Here is a 14,898-nt window from a genome sequence, read left to right as displayed (position 1 = left end):
ACCCACAGCCCCCGGTTCCTCTTCAGGGAAGAAAAGATAGGTCTTACTTCACATCTTGACTTTGCATGCTACACATTTCTGAAGGGGTCGATCATCCTTCTGAATATTTTATGATTAACAATTAAAATAGTATGTGGATTGGACACTATGGCTAAGCTTTTTGAAAAACTGTTTTCCCCCAAAACCTTAAAACCTCACAGAAATGAGGTATATGTCCAGGGAGTTATTCTGCTGGTGCAGTGTGCAATGGGATGTATAAGTTGAGATCACACAGGCAGTCTGGGTGAGAGAATCTTGCCTGGTAGGAAGTCTGTGGTTGTACCTTAAGATGGCATTCCCTTTACACTTTAGCACATCAGACGCTCTGGCCTCACCAGCAGCCTCCTGAAAGTGCTACCGCCATCCCACTCAGCTCACTACCTTGAGTCTTGCCGCCTCTAACTAATCCTGCATACAGCTGCCAGACTACTGCTCCAAAAGTAGAACTATGCACAACAATGTTATTGGCAAAGGCATTCTTCCTCAAGTTAGAAAATCAAAATAGTAGTTCATGTGCACCTTTAACTCTCCAGGCAGCCCTACATGGCAGAGTCGGGGGAACAGATCAGGCTTCCAACATGAGTAAGATTGAGAAACAACCTCAAGGGATGTCTAGAAAATGGCTAGGATGCGTGCAGCCTTGGACACAGGTGAGTGCTAAGTAGATGTGCTCATGGCTTTGAGAGCCAGTGTGGGTTTACATAGGAAGGGGCTCCTCATTGCTGCTCCAGGATCCAGCAGAGAGGTCTGGTATTTCTGTTTCCTCCCCAGGCACTCATCAAAATTATGGGTATGATGCGAATGAAGGCCTCATAGACACAGTACCCATGTGCAAGACACAACCTGAAAATGATGCATGGTGGTCCTGCTCTGTGGCTTCCTGCTTCCTTCTGAACTCCTAGAGTCTGAACCCCCGGTAAGACCTCCTCAATTGGCACTACCTACTTGGTGCTCCCTTTACATCCCTCCTGCTCCAGTCAATCTGAACTCCCCAGTCTTTCTACCTCCCCAATATTTCGCTCCATCACACCTTGCTCAGATTGGTCCCTGTCCCTGATACATCCATGCCCCAGATTTCACATGCCCCAACAACTCCTGCCTTATCAGGCTCTGATCCTTTAAACTGCAGCTTGGAAGCCCCCACTTGGCCCTCTGTACCCCCTTAGCATTTACACCTCCAGTACTGATCAGCTCTTTCTGGTGTTCAAGGTATATTCTTCTTAACTCCTGAACTGTCTCAGGCTCCTTAAAAACAGATCTTGTCTCATCTAAACTTATAACACCCAAAGTCTAATGCTAAAACCATAAACTGTCAAGAGGACTAATTTCGCTTCCACTCTCTGACTATTCTACAAGCTCTCACCTGACCTCCACCCCCTGACTTTGCTGATGCATTCTCATTACCTCCACCCTCTGACATGCTCTGTGCTCTAATTTGACACGTAACTCCTGTAAGCTCTTATCTAAACTCTATCCTCTGATTTTGTTTTTGTTTTTCTCTGTAACTTCTAAGCAGCCTCCATTTCCAGCGTGCTCTATCCTCACATTTACAGACTTTGACATAAGTGATCTGGGTGCTAGGATGGCGCTGTCATGCTCCAGCCACGTGGCCCTGTGCAAGTCACTTAACCTCCATGGACAACATTTTTCTTCATCTATAAAAAGAGCTAGTTAGCCCAGAAGGTCTCTAAGGTCCTTCTCAAAACTCGACATTTTCTGATTCTAAAATCCAAATGGTATATGTGTTAATCTCCTATGTACACACATTTACACTATCATATTTATATTAAAAGGGGCATGCAAAAAAATGCAAGCAGCAGTTCTAGTAGATCCCAGTGATTTTTCTGACCTCCCTGTTTCACTGGGCCTTTTCCTCAGGGAGCACTTGTTTTTCTGACAGTCTTTGAACCTCTCACAGGCCTGCTCATTATTTTGTTGTCTGAAGTTAGGCAGGAGCATTTCTGTGATTAATTAAGCAAAAGGCCCTGGTGCCAGTTGCGCAAGAACCATCGGATAATCACGCCTTTGGGGTGCTCACCAGGCTTGGGGAGCAGCCAGGCTGGGGTCCTCAGAGGGTTGATTAACTCTGGGATTGTCAGGCCCGCCCTAGACATGTGGCTGCCCAGATACCATCCCTCTCTATAGAAATAAAGACTCAACTTGCAGAATGTTGTAGGGATTGGAAGATCAGGGCTATAAGGTTCTGCCACCATGATGTGCCCTTGGGGACTGTTGAACAAGAAAACTCTGACAAGGATTTTTCCAGTTTTTCCTGAGAAGCCCCGGAGTTCCCAGCAGCATCTCAGTAGCTGCCTGGGTTTGGGGAGGAGATGAGAGTGAGCTGGTGGGGCTCTACCCCAATTCAGCTCAGCTTTGACCTGTGTTTTAATTTCCTAGGTCTGCTCTAACAAAAAGTACCACAGTCTGGATGGTTTAAAACTACAGAAATTTACTCTCACAGTTCTGGAGGCTGGATGTTTGAAATAAGGTGTCAAGTGGGTTGGTTCTGGAGGCTCTGATGGAGAATCTGTTCCAGGCCTCTCTTCCAGCTTCTGGTGGTTGCTGGCAAACTTTGGCTTTCCTTGGCTTACAGATCCGTCCCTCCAGTGTCTGCCTCTCTCTTCACCTGGCTCTTATCCTGTATGTCTCTGTCTCTGTGTCCAAATCTCCTTCGTTTTTCTCTTATGCAGGTATCAGTTGTTGGATTTAGGGCCCACCCTAATCCAAAATGATCTTACCTTCAGTTGATTACATCTGCAAGGACCCTATTTCCAAATAAAGCCACATTTACCGGTACTAAAGGTTAGAACATAAACATATTTTTTTGGAAGACACAATTCAACCCCCTACAACTGGCCTTTTATATTGAGCACCTACAGAAAATTTTATTTAAAGAAAGCATTCCACTACTAAATAAAGTTAGAAATCAAGGTGATAAAATATTAGAGGGATCCTATTGAAATCTTCTTACTTCAAAATCTTCATTGAGATAGGGATACAGAATTTTCTGTAGCAGAAATTTTCTATGGGCAGAAAATTGGCCAGGACGTTCCTGTTTGTCCTCTGTGCCCCTCTGACAACTCTTCCCCCAACTGTTTGCCCAAGTCAGCGTTCACTCAGAGAAGCAGAACCTCATGGAGGTCACTAAACATTCTCTGTAAGGCTGTTGTCTTTACTCTGATCCTGGAGTGTGAAAACTGTAGGGCAGACAGAGTTAGGGAGGGAAGACGATGCAAAGTCGGGGAGAGCAAGAATAAACCAGAACCCACAGCATGAGCTGGAGCTGAGGACAGACTAAAACCTGTAGCAGTTTTTGTAATCTCTCACCTTGTTGGGGTGGGTGTCCTGCAGAAGCCAGGATCCCTCATCAAGGAGCTAAATATACACACTGGCCCAGGAGTCAGAGAAGCTGAAGAAGGATCCAGGGGACGGTGGAGCAATGGCAGGCAAGTCTGTCGCTCACACTAAGGAGGGAAGCCAGAAGATGAGTGGCAATGTGTGGGAGCTACAAGATGGCTGCTGCCCACAAGAATCTCTCCACAGCCCACCCTAACTGGAAATATAAAGGAAAAGAAATTCTAGGGAGTGTAACTCAGCCTAGCTAAGTTGGCACTTTACAAAGCCACTACATCTAATTAAGCCTTTCTTATGTCCGTTCCTTCAAATTCCCCATCCTTCTCTCACAGGACTATAAATTTGGGACCAGAGACCAGGTCTTACTCATCTTTATACATTCATGTTGTGTGCAGTACTTAGACTTCAATATTAGGTGCTTGTCAAAGGATAATTGAATTACACAGAGCCGAACAAAGAGACAAACCTCCAAGATAGATCACAAGATAATTCTGGTACTTCAACTAGACTGGACCCAATAAACATTTATCGAGCACTAACTGTGTGTTAAGAACTATGTTATCATAGACATTGCCTCTTTAATTCTATGGCATTGCTGCGAGGAAGGTATACATTTCTCTCTTTTCAGAAAAAAAAAATCAAGCTTCTAGGAAGTTAGGTCACTTGCTTAAGGCCACATATTTAGGGAAAGGCAAGCTTAGATTTCAGTCTAGATCTCCTGAAGCTATGCCCACTTCTGGCTCAGAACTGGCTGAGGAGCCTATCTCTTCAGCCTTGCTTTCAGGCAACACTAAACATACCAGTAGCATAACTCATAGAGGACAAAATCCAATTTGACTTTGAAAGGCTGGACTGAGCTCTTAGTGGTGCTCTGGTGACAGTAGAAAGTGTGGGGCCAGTGGTAATTAACCCTGAGTAATAGAACTTTTAGCAAGACAGACAAGCCCCACGTTATAACAGCAGTGGCTGTTTCCAAAGGAAAATGATGAACTTGCAAATGAGTTCCTGCTAATTTCCAAGCTCTTGAGACCAGGCTATGACTCTCCATGCGACAATCTGTTTATTAAATTAGCTAATAAGGAGAGTTGATCTACAGCAACTTCACCAGAAAGTGGCAACAAGCAGCCAATGGAGGAGAGAAAAGTGGAATTAAAAAGTTGGGATGAAAAGAGCAAGAGAAAGTGTTCTGTCTCTGAAAGGCTTCCAGGTAGACTAAACTGGATTTTGGAAAGAGAATGAAGGTTGGTCATTCTGAGCCGAATAAGCTGGATAAATTAAGGGGATCAAAAATATCAGTTCCAAAAATCTTACTTTCTATTTCCCATAGCAGCAGGAGGTGGGGATTTACCAGGATATTCCAGCTTGGGGAGATCTAAAGAGTATCTGTGGGCATAACAGCTCTGAATCTTAAAATCAGTTCCATTAGGGGGAAATGATAAAGCAGAAGGAAAGGCATGGAAGACCTGTCAGAATTATAAAAATATCTATGAGTCCTTTCTCTGAGTCTCTCTGTTTCAAATGCCAACATGGCTCTCCATCTGGAATAGGATGCTGAGGTAGAAAACACCAATATTATTTGAGGGGATGAAGGAATTGCTTCATTTACAGATACATAAAGGTATTATTGACTTAGAAGGATGGAGACAGGGCAAGAAAAAGTTGTGACCATTTTTTATCTTGTACTATAAGAAATCTAACCAGTTTGAAGACTGAATGTTGGTAGAAAGAAAATCATAAATCACAAGGTAAGTCGAGAGGAACAAAAGCCATTCACATTCCAAGTCATACCAAGCTTTTTCTTTTAAGATGTAGCGACAAAAGCCAAGGCTTTCAGATCCTAGGTTTGTACTTATTTGCTGTGACCATGGGCAAGTTACCTAATGTCAATGAAACATATTTTTCTCATCTATAGCAACAGATGATAATAATATCTACCTCATAAGGGAGATGATGTAGAAAAGGTCCAGACAGTGCTTTCCTCCCACCAATTAGTCAAATCAACCAGAAGCTCCATGCTACGAAGAGCCACGGAGCACCTTTGGAAAGGAATTGAAAAGCTGATTCTCTGGTAGATCAAGGTGAAGGGGCAATGATCTAATCCATAAAACATGACCTGCACTATGGCCTCTATGAAATACTAATCATATTTTTCATCTAAATATGTGAAATAATTTTTGTAATTAAGGCAGAATCTAATTTCAGTTTTAACTCAGGTAGATAAGCTTTATGATGACAGGAATCCTGCTTTCTTTATTCATTTCTATATTCCAGTACTTTAAATATAAATAATATATAAATACATTATATATAATTAATACACAAATAAAATATATAAATACTTCCAATGTTCAGTTACAGAAATAGTGGCTTAAAGAGATTAATTGAAGCTTCCTTCAATTAATGAGGAGCTACTAGCTCCTTGTCTTAAAGCCCAATCTTGGTGATAATGTCAATATGGCAGGTATGAAAACAAAGATAGAGACGATTGAGGTGAGAGCATACTACTGTGTGTGTGTGTGTAGAGAGAGAGAGACAGGATAAATAAAATATAATTTTTAGGCTGGAGAAGATAATTAAATGCAGTGAATGGAAAAAACAGGAAAGTAGAAAAAATACATTGTGGTAAATAGAAAATACACAATGGCAGAAATAGTCAGTGGTTACAATAAACATATATAATTAAAATCACTAATCATAAATCAGATACATGGTTTCTATTTCCTGGAAGGATACATTAGTTTTTAACAAGCCATCCCTCATGCTGCAACAGCTGGAAAAAATACATATTTTTTAAACCATATTTATAGCTGTAGAATTAGATGATTAGATGAAACAAAATTTCAAAGGGGAAAGAACTCTTCCTAGGATGAGCTGAGGTTACTACCTGTTCTTTCCCCAAGGGCATTTTCTGAGCCTAGGCACAGGCTGAGGGTTGATTGGTGCTTCATAGAGAGGTGGTACCAGGGAACAGAGGAACCAGAGAGCTTTCTGATAGCTTTATAGCTGACACAACAGATTGGTAATTAGAGAAGCCTAAAACTTGCCACCAGTTTATCTACCAGAAACCAAAGATAGAACGACTCACAGTAAGCCAAAACTCAGATCAACCCAGCACAATAACTAATTACATTGATGTGAGCTTCCTCTTATCTCGTCTGCTTAAGAGAGAAAAGTATAAATCCCCACTAGTGCAAAATGACATCCATACTAATCACTAGGATATTTTATACAGAAGTCCAGCATACAAAAAATATGAAACAGGCAAAGACTATGAGATAAATAAAAATTGTGAAAATAAGTTTAATAGCTTAATAAATAAGAGAAAAGAACAGAGTCTATCCAGATGTTGAAGTTAGCAAGCAATAACTTGAAATACCTATTATAAGTATTTTAAAGATAATAGAACAAAGATCAACAAGATAGATAAAGAAATAAAGGATTTTAACAGAAATAGAATCTATTTTTTAAATAAGAATAGGGCCTTAGATTGAACTGAGAAAAGAAGACAAGTATTTAAAATAAAAAGATACAGAAAGATTGGGAAAAGATATATCACACAAAAATAAACCAAAAGATGAGGACAGACCAGTAGCACAACTGATAATACACCTGACTATGGGTCAGAATATTCAAAAATAAACCAAAATAAATACAGGATAGCAATATTAATATTAATGTCAATTAGGAAAAATTAGAAATTAATTTTAAAAACATCTAAATGGATAAAGAAGAATCTTATAGACAGTAAAGGAAATAATAGATCAAGAAACCATAATATTAAATATCACAACTACCAGATGGCAGAATAGAGGCTTTGCCAGCATGCCTCACCCACTTGGAATTAGCAAAAGTGTATAGAGAGTCATACTGTGAACTTTTATCCAAGAAGGAACATGAGAGTTCAACATAAAGGCAAAAGAAAACTTCACATACCAGGAAAAAGAAAGCAGACAGCAGCCCATGTGGCGGGGTTTGGCAGAAAATGGTGAATCAATCTCCAGTGCATGGGAGGGGGAGTGAGTGTCTCTACAATTCACATTCCCACTGGGGAGCCAGGCAATCCTGGCCACAGGGGAGCTCCTTGACCCCACCAAGCTGTGGATCTGACTTGAGAAGTAGTCAGAAGACCGTGAAGAAATACCACTGGAAGTGTCCTATGCATGCTTCCAGACCTGGACACCAATAGAAGGAGGCCATTCCTGATTCTAGCTCATAGAGGGCTATGCAAGAACTTTCCAGCGAGCACGGGCAGCAGTCACTGGTTTGGACAGACTTGGGCCAGGAATTGGCGAGCTGATCTAGAGTGGAGAGAGGGACCCCATCAGTCAGAACTGAGAGACAAGTGTGACATGCGCCACAGCCACAGGCACTGGAATTGGGTACCCCCACTCTGTGGGACCAGAACAGGGAGAGATCTGCCTGAGAGGCATGGTTTTGTCCTGGATAGTAAGTTTTATGGAGTGAGATAGTTTCAGAGACTCAAAGCAAACTGCTTTTGACATAACTAACTGTCCTGACTTGCTACTGAGGTCAGGCCATGGGAGAGAGCTCTGCCAGGTCCAGAACATGAGGGTGAAGTGGATCTCATTATGGCACGCTGGTCTGTGGAACTGAAGCCACCCTTCTTTCCCCATCCTGCATCTTTGGCATAGCAGCAGTTGCTCCACTCCTTGCTGGAGCATTTCTCTGGGGTCCTGAGGAATACCACTGACCACTGCTGGGGCCAGCACTTACAGCCACCATTGGGGAGCCTGAGTACAGTCTTGCCCAGCCCAGCCCCACCTGGCTTTGCCCCACCAAACTTAGAGGCAGAGTGTGGGACCTAGACCACAGAGAATTCCATGGCCCAACTCATCACCTGGGACACCAAGTACTTCTGGTTAACAAAGATTATGCATAAATTCTACCACCACCCACTGCACCTGACTGTCACCTGCAAGTGCCACCCACTGGCCCTGAAGTCAATCCATACAGCCCATTACAATATTTGCTGACACAAGTGCACAGCACTGGAGAAGGAGACGAGCTTCTCGTAACCTCTGCTACCAATGTTGCTCATGCCACCCTGGACACCTAGCTGGCCCACTCATTCACCCAGTACACTGCTACTACAACTGACATTTGAGAAAGCCACCATACTAAGGCTATTTATGACTAAGAAAATAATAAAGTCTTCACTACTGAACACACTCAAAAGCAAAGCCAAATGGCCCTACTCTATATACATCATAGTCATATCCTCAAGAGAAAAGAAAAAGTTTCACCCCAATGAAAGTACATGGAAAAACAAGAAGTGACTGTTTCTACAGATGCTAAGAAATCAGTGTAATTATACTGAAAGTATGAGAAAGCAGGGTGTTATGACATTTCCGAAGGAACATATTAATTCTGTAGCAATAGATTCTAACCAAAAAGAAGTTTTTGAAATGACGGATAAGGAATTCAAAATACTGAATTTAAAGATGTTCATTGAGATCCAAAAGAAATCTGAAAACCAATAAAATAAAACAGAATACCAATTCAAGATATGAAGGAGAAAATTACAACAGAGATGGATATCTTTTAAATATAGAACTTCTGGAAATAAAAAATGCATTGAAAATAATTACAAAACACAGTTGAAAGTTTTGGCTGGGCATGGTGGCTCACATCTGTAATGCCAGCACTTTGGGAGGCCAAGGTTGGGGAATTGTTTGTGGCCAGGAGTTCAAGACCAGTCTGGGCAATATAGTGAGATGCCATCTCTACAAAAAAAGAATCAAAAATTAGCTGAGCATAGTGGTACCTGCCTGTAGTCTCAGCTATTCAGGAGTCTGAGGCAGGAGGATGGTTTATGCCTGGGAGATTGAGGCTGCAGTGGGCTGTGATCATGCCACTGCACTCAGCCTGGGTGACAGAGTGAGATCTTGTCTAGGGGAAAAAAAAAAAGGAAGGAAGGAAGTTTCAACAATAGATTAAGCAGAAGAGAGAATCTCAGAAGTTGAAACAGGTTTTTTGAATTAATCCAGTCTCAGAAAAAATTTTTTTAAAGAATTTAAGAAATGAACAAAGCCTTCTAGAAGTATGGGACTACATAAAGTGACTGAACTTGTACACTATTAGTATTCCCAAAGGAGAATAAAAAGTAAAATGTTTAGAAAACCTTTTTAAGGAAATAATTGACAAAACAATTTCACTAGTCTAGCAAGATATTTAGATATCTGGATAGAAGAGGCCCAACAAAGACCAGAAACATATTGCCAGACCAATTTCACCATGACCTGTAGTTGTCAGATTGTCTAAAGTCAAAATGAAAGAAAAAATGCTAAAATCAGCAAAAGTGTCTAGTCATCCATCAGACTAACAGTGAACTTCTCAGCAGGAAACTTCAAGCCAGAAACATTGAAATCACTTTTAAGAGTGCTTAAAGACAAAAACTGTCAACCATAAATTTTATACCTGCTAAAATAAGATTCATAAATGAAGGAGAAATTAAATTACTTCCCAGACAAGAAAATGCTCAGGGAATTCATCACCAGTAGACCAGTTCTAAAAGAAATGCTCAAAGGAATTCTAAACATGGAAACAAAAGGTCAATATTCTCCATTATAAATATACATGAAAGTATAAAACTCATAAGCCTATGAAACAATTATACAAAAAAGGAAGAGAAAGAAATCAACTGGCAACATGAGAGAACTCCACCAAACTACAAAGACAGGCACACACAGACACACACACACACCAAATAATTTACAACCAATTAGAAATCAATTAACATTATGACAAGAACAAAACTTCACATATCAATATTAACTTTGAACATAAATGTATTAAATGCTCCACTTAAAAGATATAGGTTGGCAGATTGGATCCAACTATATCCTACTTACAAGAAACCCACCTTGCTGGTGAAGACACACAGACTGGAGGTAAAGGGGATAAAAAGATATTCCATGCAAATGGAAACCAGAAGTGAACAGCAGTAACTATACTTATATAAAACAGGTTTTAAATCAAAAGCAGTTAAAAAAAGAAAAAGAATGACCTTATATAATGATAAAGGATCAATTCAACAAGAGGATACAACAATTCTAAACATAAATACACCCAGCACAGGAGTACCCAGATTCATAAAATAAATATTTCTAGACCTAAAGAAACAGATAGCAATAAAATAATAGTGGAGGACTTCAACACCCCACTCACATCAGTAGACAGAGTATCAACAAAGAAGCACTACATTTAAATTGGACTTTAGACCAAATGGACCTAACAGACATTTGCAGAACATTCTATGCAACAACCACAGAATATACAATCTTCTCCTCATGCTCCAATATATATGATATGTTAGGTCATAAAACAAGTTTCAATGAATTTTAAAAAGTCAAAATCATATCAAATATCTTCTCAAGCCACAGTGGAATAAAACTAGAAGTCAATACCAAAAGGAACTCATAAAACTATACAAATATGTAAAAATGAAACAATATGATTCTAAGTTATCTTACAAATGAAATCGAGATGGAAATTTTTTAAATGAATGAAAACAGAAACACAACATATTGAAACCTCTGGAATACTGCAAGAGCAGTGCTAAGAGGAAAGTTTACAGCACTAAATATCTACAACAAATAATCTTTAAAAATCACAAATTAACAACTTAACATTGCCCTTCAAGGAACTAGCAAAAAAGAACAAATCAAATCCAAAGCTCACAGACAAAAATAAACAAAGATCAGGTTAGAACTAAATGAAATTGAGACCAAAAATTCAAAGGATCAAGAAACTAAAAACTTGTTCTTTGAAAAGATAAACAAAATTGATAATCCACTAGGTAGACTAAGAAGAGAGAAGACACTTCTCAAAAGAAGACAGTTATGCAGCCAAAAAACACATGAAAAAATGCTCACCATCACTGGCCATCAGAGAAATGCAAATCAAAACCACAATGAGATATCATCTCACACCAGTTAGAATGGCAATCATTAAAAAGTCAGGAAACAACAGGTGCTGGAGAGGATGTGGAGAAATAGGAACACTTTTACACTGTTGGTGGGACGGTAAACTAGTTCAACCATTGTGGAAGTCAGTGTGGCGATTCTTCACGGATCTAGAACTAGAAATACCATTTGACCCAGCCATCCCATTACTGGGTATATACCCAAAGGACTATAAATCATGCTGCTATAAAGACACATGCACACGTACGTTTATTGCGGCACTATTCACAATAGCAAAGACTTGGAACCAACCCAAATGTCCAACAGTGATAGACTGGATTAAGAAAATGTGGCACATATACACCATGGAATACTATGCAGCCATAAAAAAGATGAGTTCATGTCCTTTGTAGGGACATGGATGAAATTGGAAATCATCATTCTCAGTAAACTATCACAAGAACAAAAAACCAAACACCTCATATTCTCACTCATAAGTGGGAATTGAACAATGAGAACACATGGACACAGGAAGGGGAACATCACACTCTGGGGACTGTTGTGGGGTGAGGGGAGGGGGGAGGGATAGCATTGGGAGATATACCTAATGCTAGATGACGAGTTAGTGGGTGCAGCACACCAGCATGTCACATGTATACATCATATGTAACTAACCTGAACATTGTGCACATGTACCCTAAAACTTAAAGTATAATAAAAAATAAAAAAAAGAAATCTCTTTCTCATCACCCACTTCTATTCCTTCAATTTATGGTAAAAACATTGCTTTCTCAATTGTTACATGCCCTCATGTACCCTACATTTTGTAACAATTACCAAGGCTTGTACTTAATTGTATGATTATTTGATTTAAACCTGTCTTTTACAAGATTGTAAACCCCATGAGGGCAAAGCATCATGTCAGTTTGTCTCACTTATGTTAACCTAATTACTCAGCATAGTGCCTGGCAGGTAAAAAGTTCTTGAAACATTCGTTGGCCTGAGTGAGTATGTAAAAATTTTGAATAAAATGACTTCCTCCAAAAAAAAAAAAAAAAAAAGAAGAGAGAAGACTCAAATAAATACAATCAAAAATATTAAAGAAGGCAGATGACTCAAATAAACATAATCAAAATTTAAAAGGAGACATTATAACAAATACCACAGAAGCACAAAAAATCATCAGAGACTGCTATGAACAACTATACACTCACAAACTAGAAAACCTAGAGAAATGGTTAAATTCCTGAAAACATACAAACTCCCAACATTGAACCAGGAAGAAGTAGAAATTCTGAACAGACCAATAATAAATAGTTGCATTGAGTCAGTAATTTAAAATCTCCCATCCAAAAAAGCTGAAGACCAGATGGATCCACAGCCAAATTCTACCAGACATACAAAGAAGAACTGGTACCAATCCTCCTCAAACAGTTCGAAAAATTTGAGGAGGAGGAAATCTTCCTTAGCTCAGTTTGTGAAGCCACTATCACCCTGATATCAAAGCCAGACAGGACACAACAAAAGAAAACTACAGACCAATAATGCTGATGAAGATAAATGTAAAAATTCACAACAAAATACTAGCAAACATAATACAATAGCACGTCAAAAATGTAATACACCATTATCAAGTGAGTTTTATTTCAGAAATGCAAGGATGATTCAACATGCACAAATCAATAAATGTGTGTTAAGTGATTCATCACAGAAACAGAATTAAGGACAAAAACCATATGGTCATCTCAATAGGTGCAGAAAAACTCATTTCACAAAATGTATCATCCCTTCATGATAAAAACCCTCAACAAACTAGGGATAGAAGAAACATATCTGAAAATAATAAAGGCCACATATGACAAATCCACAGCCAACATCATACTGAACAAAGAAAAGTTGAAAGCATTACCCCTAAAAGCTGGAACAAGACAAAGATGCCCATTTTTACCACTCATATTCAACTTCTGGCTGGAAGTTCTAGCCAGAGCAATCAGGCAAGATAAAGAAATAAAAGACATGGCTGGGCACAGTGGCTCACACCTGTAATCCCAGCACTTTGGGAGGCCGAGGCGGACAGATCATTAGGTCAGGAGATCGGGACCATCCTGGCTAACATGGTGAAACCCCATCTCTACTAAAAAATACAAAAAAAGTTGGCCGGGCATGATGGCGGGCGCCTATAGTCCCAGCTACTCGGGAGGCTGAGGCAAGAGAATGGCATGAACTTGGGAGTCGGAGCTTGCAGCAAACCAAGATGGTGCCACTGCACTCCAGCCTGGGTGACAGAGTGAGACTCAGCCTCAAAAAAAAAAAAAAAAGAAAGAAAGAAAAAAAAAGAAATAAATAAAAGACATCCAAATGGGAAAAGAAGTCAAATTATCTCTGTTTGCTGATGATATTATCTTATACCTAGAAAACCCTAAAGACTCCTAAAAAAACTGTTAGATTTGATAAATGAATTCAGTAAGTTTCAGGATACAAAATTAACATACAACAATCAGTAGCATTTCTATACACCAGTAACAATTAAGCTGAGAACCAAATCAAGAAGTCAATCCCATTTACAATAGCTACACAAAATGACTAGGAATATACTTAACCAATAAAGTAAAAGATCTCCACAAAGAAAGCTACAAAACACTGATGAAATAAATTGTAAATGACACAAAGAAATGGAAAAAATCCCATGCTAATGGATCAAAAGTATTAATGTTATTAAAATGGCCATATAGCCCAAAGCAATCTACAAATTCAATGGCAATCCCTATCAAAATACCAATGTCATTATTTATAGAATTTGAAAAATATCCTAAAATTCACATGGAATCAAAAAAGAGCCAGAATAGGCAAAGCAATCCTAAGCAAAAAGACCAAAGGCAGAAATATCACATTACCTGACTTCAAACTATACTACAAGGCTATAGTAACCCAAACAGCATGGTACTGGTTTAAAAACAGACACATGAATCAATGGAGCCGAATAGAGAGCCCAGAAATAAAGCCACATATATACAGTCAATTGATGTTTAACAAAGTCAACAAAAATATACACTGAGAAAAGGACGCCCATTTCAATTAATGACTCTGGGAAAATTGAATTATCATATGAAGAAGGATGAAAATAGACCCGTCTCTCACCATATATAAAAGTTAACTCAAGATGGATTAAAACTTAATTGTTAGCCCTGAAACTACAAAAATAGTGGAAGAAAACCTAGGGAAAACTCATCAACATTGGTCTAGGTGAAGAATTCATGACTAAGACCTCAAAAGCATAACTAACAAAACCAAAAATAGACAAAAAGGACTTAATTAAACTAAAAAGCTTTTGCACAGTAAAAAGATAATCAAAAGAGTGAAAAAATAACCTGCAAAATGTGAGAAAATATTTGCAAACTATTCATCTGAAAAGGGACTAATATTCATAATTTATAAGCAATTCTAACAACTCAACAACACGATAACCCCACTAAAAAGTGAGCAAAGGACATAAATCAATATTTTTCAAAAGAAGACATATAAATGGCCAATTTCAACATGACTAATCATCGGAGAAATGCAGATTAAAACCATGAGGTAC

Source organism: Pan troglodytes, chromosome 9 (assembly GCF_028858775.2).
Source record: "Pan troglodytes isolate AG18354 chromosome 9, NHGRI_mPanTro3-v2.0_pri, whole genome shotgun sequence".
Classification (NCBI taxonomy): domain Eukaryota; kingdom Metazoa; phylum Chordata; class Mammalia; order Primates; family Hominidae; genus Pan; species Pan troglodytes.
The sequence above is the reverse complement of the archived record's forward strand: the minus strand, read 5'-3'. Positions refer to the sequence as shown.